This window comes from Bactrocera tryoni, chromosome 3 (genome assembly GCF_016617805.1).
Source record: "Bactrocera tryoni isolate S06 chromosome 3, CSIRO_BtryS06_freeze2, whole genome shotgun sequence".
In the NCBI taxonomy this organism is placed as follows: domain Eukaryota; kingdom Metazoa; phylum Arthropoda; class Insecta; order Diptera; family Tephritidae; genus Bactrocera; species Bactrocera tryoni.
Genome location: NC_052501.1, coordinates 65,887,804 through 65,895,423, shown reverse-complemented (window position 1 = coordinate 65,895,423; position 7,620 = coordinate 65,887,804). Strand labels below are relative to the sequence as shown.

Genomic DNA, 7,620 nt, shown 5'->3' with positions numbered 1-7,620 from the left:
CTAAGAGTACGCTATATTTTTACTTGCTGCTAATGTTGGGTTAAGGTTACACTATTTTTTGCACTTAAAATAATTTTTTAGATTTAATTAATATTTATATTTGTTTTATAAATAATGAGAATAATTTACACTTATACACTTTGATTATCTTTTTGAGATAAATTTTATAGTTGGGTTTGTGGACTTAAAATTTTTTTGTAGTTATTTTAACTTATACCTTTTCACGGATTTCATTAGAAATTAATTTTATTATATTTTCGAAAACATGTAGATTTATTTAATAAATTTTTCCCTTCATTTTATTTTATGACGATTTTGGCTTGACGAATATATATAATGAAATATTTTTTTATTTAATTTAAGATTTATTTAATTTTAATTTTAATTAAATTTAATTATTTAATCGTTTTGCTGCTTTTACCAACAACTTTAACTTTTGTTGTTATTTTTTAAAAGAGTTTTTCTAAATTTCCCAATCACAAGCACAATGGAATTACTTTATCATGTTTAACAAAATATGAACAATTTCACGCCCTTATGCATCATTTGCTTTAATTAATTTGTATTTTATAACCTTTTTCCATCAACTTAATTCTTTAAACGTTGATATTGTTGTTTGTTTAATTATCCGTTAAGTTATAAACTCAATATAACAGCAGTTTTTCTACCTAAATTTCATTAGTGGCACACACCTGCAATTAATCAATCAGATTGTCGTGTTTTACGCTGAATTTTGTTCGTCGAATTTTTTTCTCATAATCCGTTTCTCATAATTTTTGTTGTAAATTGCTAGCTTTTTTCTGCTATTTGCACCTATTTTTTATACCAACAATATTATTTCTTCATATTTTTCAGATATGTCTTGGACGTATATCATTATTTATCGAATAAGATTATTTAGAAATTATTATAATTTTTATTTTTCCTTTATATTATTTTTTTCATTTTTTCTTTTCACGAAATTTTTCCACAATTCATTATTTTGTTAAAATTATGCTTATCTTTGAAACTCAATTTTCCACATATTTGATATTAGTTTGATATTAGGTTGTATGTGTGCGTACATTTATCATGTATGTGAGTTTGTATTTTTACGAACGTCGATGATATTGCACACCTGTCTGTTTGGAATTTTTAGCGCGAATTTTTTACTTTGTTGTGGTTATTGTACCATCAATTGGCTATTTGGATTTTTTTGTTTTATCATAACTTGTCAGCTGTAGGCGCCTGCATAATTTTTTCCTGAAAGCAAAGCAGATTTATGTAGGTCAATTAAACTGTAGATAAAGCTGGCTAATTAAAAAAGAAAGGGCATATTTCAGAAAGGAATATGATATAAATCGTCACCGGAAATGCAAAATACCGTAACATCACTTTTCATGAGTTTACTGGCGAGAAAAAACAATATAATAGTAACCACTCATAATGAAACAAAATTTTAGTTTTGGCTATAAAATAGTTATATATATATTGGTTACTAAACGGTTATAAATTGGTTATATCTGACAGCGGAAGCTCCATATTTTATGGTATAATATGTATTGAATCGTAAGCAATGAAAAACTCAATTTCGTTTTTTTAGTGATACGCTGTTTTAGATTTTATGTGACGAAATATAAAAATATATATAAAAATAAGTAAAAAATTAATATAAATATAAGCATAAAAATAAATTTAAAATATTGACACAACTAAAACATTAGAGAATTGTTTGTAAAACTAATTTTTATTTTTCATAGAACTCAGAATTCGTTATTAACTTAAATTTTATTTTTTATATAATCAAAAATTATTTATAAAATTTATTTTAATTTTTATAGAACTAAGGATTCTATTTATTTTTTGTGGAACGAGGGATTCTTTATAAAACTAATGTTAATTTTTGCTGTTAGCTGAATTAGCTGTTTGCTTTTATACAAATTTTAGAAATATCAATATCATTATATAAATATAATTTAGTTCTGTATAAAATGAAATTATTGCAGCTGAAAATTATGCTATTTAAAATATACGATTTTGTAATTCTATACACATAGTGAAAAAAATGTAAAAAAGAAACGCAGGTGCATATTAAAAAATTAAAAACAAAAATATTTGTTTCAATTTAAATCGATTTTTCATATTAAAAACAATTTGTGTAACTTTTGAAATTTTTTCCTATTTTTTTCATATTTATTTATCTTAAAATATTCTTCTTTATAATTTTTTTATTATATGACTGCTATTATTATTATGATTGATATTATATTTATAATTTTTGTAATATAGTAATCAAGGAAAAAATTTGAAATAGAATTCAAAATAAATTGTGAAATTTTTGAAAAATTTTCGTATTTTTTTAATTGTTTCATACTTATTTATGTAAAAATATGTTTCTTTATATATGACTATTATTATTATTGTTTTTAATATTCTCTCACACTGCACCATTTAAGTTCCGAAACGAAACGCATATACACAATTTTCCTTAAAAACAGAAATTATACAAATATTTACTATTGCCGCATATACAATTTCGTTCATAGCCATTCCTTTCTGAGTTACAAGTTGGACAGCGCAAAGCACATGTAAATACCGCGGCTTAAACGAATATCAACAAGTTACGTATACGCACCGGCTGCCCGGGCGCTGCTTTCTCTCCACACTGCTGCTCGCATGCAAATAGTATTCTGGGGACATGAGTGCTTTCACAAATATCAACGACAGTTGAGTGCCATAAGCGCGCAGTGTTGGCAAATTACAACGACAACTACAACAAAAAGGTCATGTAATAAAAAACAGACAATAAAAAATTATCGGTATGATAATAACGGTATAACAGCTGAACGCCACTAACTCTGTTGAGTAGCCGACGCAACAGCTATCGATATTGTTTACCGTTATATGAGTGAGACTTGTGGAAATTGGTGTGCGCAACGTGGAAAGGCGCCTTCGTTTGTATGGGGGTGTGAGGTGTGAGGTGTGATTCTATTCGCTGACGTGCCTTTTTTATAGCAGAAGGTGTTGTTGTTGTTTTTACTATTAGTACTTTGTTTTATTTTTGTTTTGGAATTAATTTGTTTTTATTTTCTTTGGCTTCATGGGAAAGGGAAAGAGAAAAAATGTATGGAAATTAAAGCAAAATAGGGACTGCGAAAACGCAGTTGGTATGGCGAGTTTTAAAATTAAAGGTTTTGGTTTGTCTTAGTACCGGAAGAGTACTGGCGTAAGCTAGATTTTGTATTCAAATGCAGATAAGGAATAAAATAGATTATAATGAGTAAAATATAAAGAAGTGTATTATTAAATGCTTTTACTTAAAAAAATTTAAAAAAAAATTAAAAAAGACGTGTGCTCTTCCGATCTAAAATTAAGAAAAAAATTTTAAATTTTATATTTTTTTTCTTAAAGAAAATCTAAATTTGAAAGAAAAGCAGCGGTAAATTATCCAACACGATACTTTAAAATTTCATAAACATCAGTGTTTGCATATAATACTTAAATATTTGAGAGCTTTATTATTAGATTTTTTAAAGTGATTTTTTTGTAATTGTCATAAAAATTATTTTCTTTCAAAACAGCTGATTATTTGTCGAAACTGCCGGCAACGGACTATTATAACATATACCTGGCTGCAAACTGATCGATTGGAATCCAGTTTTCGTATGGAATACTCTTTTAGTTGACGAGATATTTTCAAGAAAATTCGCATGAGTTATTGTCAAATTATGACGGTACAATCTGCTATGGAATTCTTCAGATCGGTCACAATAGCATATAGCTGTCATATATCTTTTTTGTTTAAAATCAAAATAAATATCTTTTTATGCTATAACAAATGTACCTGTGAAGAGTTTGGTATGATAATTTCGTTGCAGCTGAAGTTAATATTTATTTTTGCTTTATTTTAATTCCTTTCTTCATTTCAAATGATTAGCTTTTTTGTAAAAATAAGTTTGGTTGAAAACATTTAATTAATAAAAAAAGACCTTTAATTATTTTTGGAAGCTTTATTAAAAAACGATTTGACTTTTAAAAGGTCACTTGGGTTGGCGGGTTTCACATAATCGCTTTTTTCCTTATTAAATTCTATAACACCTTTAGAATATTGTCCTGATTGTTTTCAAGTTGAACCGAGTAATAGTTTAGGATATACAACCTTGAGAACTTGTGCGCTCGAGGCTAACTAGGCTAAGTGTGCCGTCTTTAAACGTGTTTTTCTAGAAACTGTGTTTTCGAAGTCAGTTGGCAAGATTTCTCGCAACTACTCAACCAATTTTCATGAAATTTTACATACACAATTATTAAAGACTTGGGTTTTTTTCGATTACAACTATTTGAAAAAAAAGTCACAACAATTTCATTGAAACTTTCTTTTTATTCTGAAAGTATCTGTCAAAAATCCAATTTTCAGTTTTTTTTTCCTTCGCCCAAGTTCTAAGTTAAGGCTTTAACTTAAACACGTATATTTTTCACTTTAGATTATGAAGGGGTTATCCTCCCAATGCGAGCTCTTATATCTTCTGAGCGGTCACTGGAAGTGCTGTCGAAACGGCCGAGCTTATAATATTTTTTTCCAAACATTTCAGAAATTCTTTGTTAATAGTGTATGTTTGTAACAATTAAAAATTCTAATAAATTATTTAAATTTTTATATGGGAAAAACGAATGGATGAAAAAAGGCAGTTGTTTATCCGAGGAGACCCATATAACGCCTTAAATGGCAAAACACAAAAATCTGAAGTTAAAACAAAATATTTTTGTAATTATATCAAAGCATTTTTATTTTTTTAAGTAAATTATTTCATATCATTTTCAATTATTTAGTTTATGTAAATAAGTTTTGTTTCGTATTATTTCATTAAACAACTTTTATATTATTTTGCACTGTTCGACTCACCTTCTCTACAATTTTCCAATATAATAATTTTTAATTTTTGGTCATGAGGTCTTATCACTACACGGTTTTCCTTATTTTGAATGGATTTTTTATTGAAATGTTTAACGAAATTTCTTGTTTTCTTTATCACGATCAACAATGAACGTCTAGACACAGGTCACTGCAATCATAGCCAGTGCTCAAATCATCACGATTTGCGTTAAGTTCACACGAAATGCCGGCGGTGCACAAATAAACCTCACACTCAGTGCTTAGCATTCGAAAGCAAAAAAAAAAAACAAAATTTTGGCGCACAATTTGCAACACACACACAGTACCGAAAACTGGTTTGTGACACGAAATGGGCAGAGCAACAAAAATCACTGAATTTTACAATAAATTATGGCGTACGTTCCACAATCGGCCAGCCAGTCAGTCATACGCACAGTTGGAAACAGCGCAAACAGCCAATTGGCGAACAGCGTGAAAAGAATGCTACACAATGGAACCGGCCAACAAAGTTTTCACTTACAGCCGCTTACTTACACAATCGTTTGCTTTTGCTTATGATGGATTTATTTATATTTTAATTGCTGCAATTTATTTGTTTACCAAAGAAAATTTCTTTTAATTTTTATTCCGCAGCGCCAGTTAACCAATTGCTTACGGCTGTGTACTATGTACTTGTGATTTTATTGAATATTGCCTCTTTTTGCCTTGGTATTTTACTCTCTAATATCCGATTGACGCCCGCGTTCAGATCAGCACACGTCCGCAACGCTCAACAACCCGATACTTTGTGAAAATTGCCAAAACAGTCGCGGCTGGCGAGAGTTCAGCGCTGGCGGCGAGAGCCACGCTGCCTATGCCTAATTGCTTGCTGACAAGCGCATGTGTGTGATTGTGTCTCAGTGTGCGCGTGGTGAATTTCTCAGCTGAGCAACTAGTGTGCTATGATTATGCTGTTGTTTGCTCTTGCCACACTCGGCCGCTTTTGGCAGTTTCGAATTTGCGCATTTTTTGGAGCAAACTCAAATGAGCTAAGCAAAACAAGTGCAACAAAAATCTGTGTGCTGTGTTGTAGCAGCGCTGTCACACCAAACAGTTGTCTTCATATTTCATTCTCCCTCTCACTTCGATGTGCATCAGCGCTTGAGTTAGTGCTCTTTGCTGTCGCTCTTGCAACACATGTTGCATGCAGAACGTTGAATGTTTTCCCGCTAATTTTCTCATAAAAGGTTTTCGAAATAAAGTGCCTAAGTTATAAATGTTGTTGTCTTATTTAGCAGAAAACATAAGGTTTAAGGGGTTAGATGGGTTTCGTCGGATAACAAACAGATTTTTTCAAATTTTTTTTTTCTCATATAAAAAGTGAAATATTTTATTACAATTATATATTGTTACAAACAAAAACTATTAGGAAAGAAATTTTGACATTTTTGGAAAAAGGTATTTTTAAATGTCCATTGCGATGCTAATTGACCCCTGGGAAAAAAGATGAATCTTTACAGGATCATCTGAAGTAAAAAAAATACGTGTTTTAGTTAAAACCTTAACTTAGAACTTGGACGAAGAAAAAAAACTGAAAATTGGATTTTTGGCAAACACTTTTATAAAAAAAGGGAAAATTTTAGTGAAGATTTCGCGACATTATCTTTCAAATAGTTGTAAGCCAAAAAAAATCATTCGTCCAAGTCTTTAGAAATTGTATCTCAAAGGTCTGTGTAAAATTTCATAAAAATACGTTGAGTAGTTTTCGAGAACTGAAAAAGAAAAAGGCGTTTAAAGGCGGCGCACTTAGCCTAGCTAGCTACAAGCGCAAAAGGAGCTGTACCTCCGGAACTATTAATCAGATCAACTTGAGAATTTAGGACAATAATCCAGAGGTGTCTTAGAATTTTATGACGCAATTACTTGAAACGTATATCTCAACAACGGGTTATAGGGAGACTATAGCTTTTATTATGAGTTGTTGTCCGATATAGATAATTTTTACCATCCAGTTCTACTTGCGAAAGATAACAATATTACTGAGTTTTGTAAACTTATCTACATAAGTAAATGAGTTTTAGTTTTTATCGTCATGTATGAATAACTAGATACTTACTTCTGTATTTTATTAATGGGTTGTCAAAAACCAGTCTTTAATGTAGTTTTATTGAATTGCTCTTTGATACAGATGGTTTCGATTTAAGCAATTTTCAAGCGAATTTCTCTATATCATCTGATTTCGATAGCATCCTTTAACAGTTGTCATCTGACATGTGTTTAAGACGTGAAATCCGTTTGATGGAAACATGAACAAACCATGTTAAAAAATCCACTCTAAAGTATTTGTATGAATCCGAAGGTGTGATTTTGAAAGATTTGCTCCATTTAGGGACTTTAACTAACCACTCAATTGTGCGTTTTGTCTAAACTTTAAATAACTTGAAAATTGTGTTTTCTGCCGCCATACCAAATTATTCAACGTCTATAATGTTGTTGTAAGAATATATGCACGGAAAAATTTCCTTAGGCATACGGCCCCAGCTTGAACCATTATGGAACTAAGCCAGCTCAAGGTGCAATACAAAAAGAGCGATAAATAATCTGTTTTACTGATTGAGTTTTGTTTTTTTTTTTGGTTTTTGATTTTTAAAGACGTCTTCATAGTCCAACTTAAAAACATAACTGTAAAAAAATGTTGCTAAATTTATGTTATTCTTTAAATGAGTAAATTCGGCAATGCAAATATCTTATCTTAATTAAAGGTTGATCAA

The 7,620-nt window shown here is 29.9% G+C and overlaps 1 long non-coding RNA gene across 1 annotated transcript; it reads right to left on the bottom strand.

The window, feature by feature from the left end:
* Window positions 1-706: 706 nt before the first annotated feature.
* Window positions 707-5,642, bottom strand: LOC120771165. Its single transcript, XR_005704956.1, has 2 exons — window positions 4,880-5,642; window positions 707-1,242 (listed from the first exon to the last, which is right to left on the bottom strand). It is a non-coding gene; the product is annotated as an uncharacterized LOC120771165 (long non-coding RNA).
* Window positions 5,643-7,620: the final 1,978 nt, after the last annotated feature.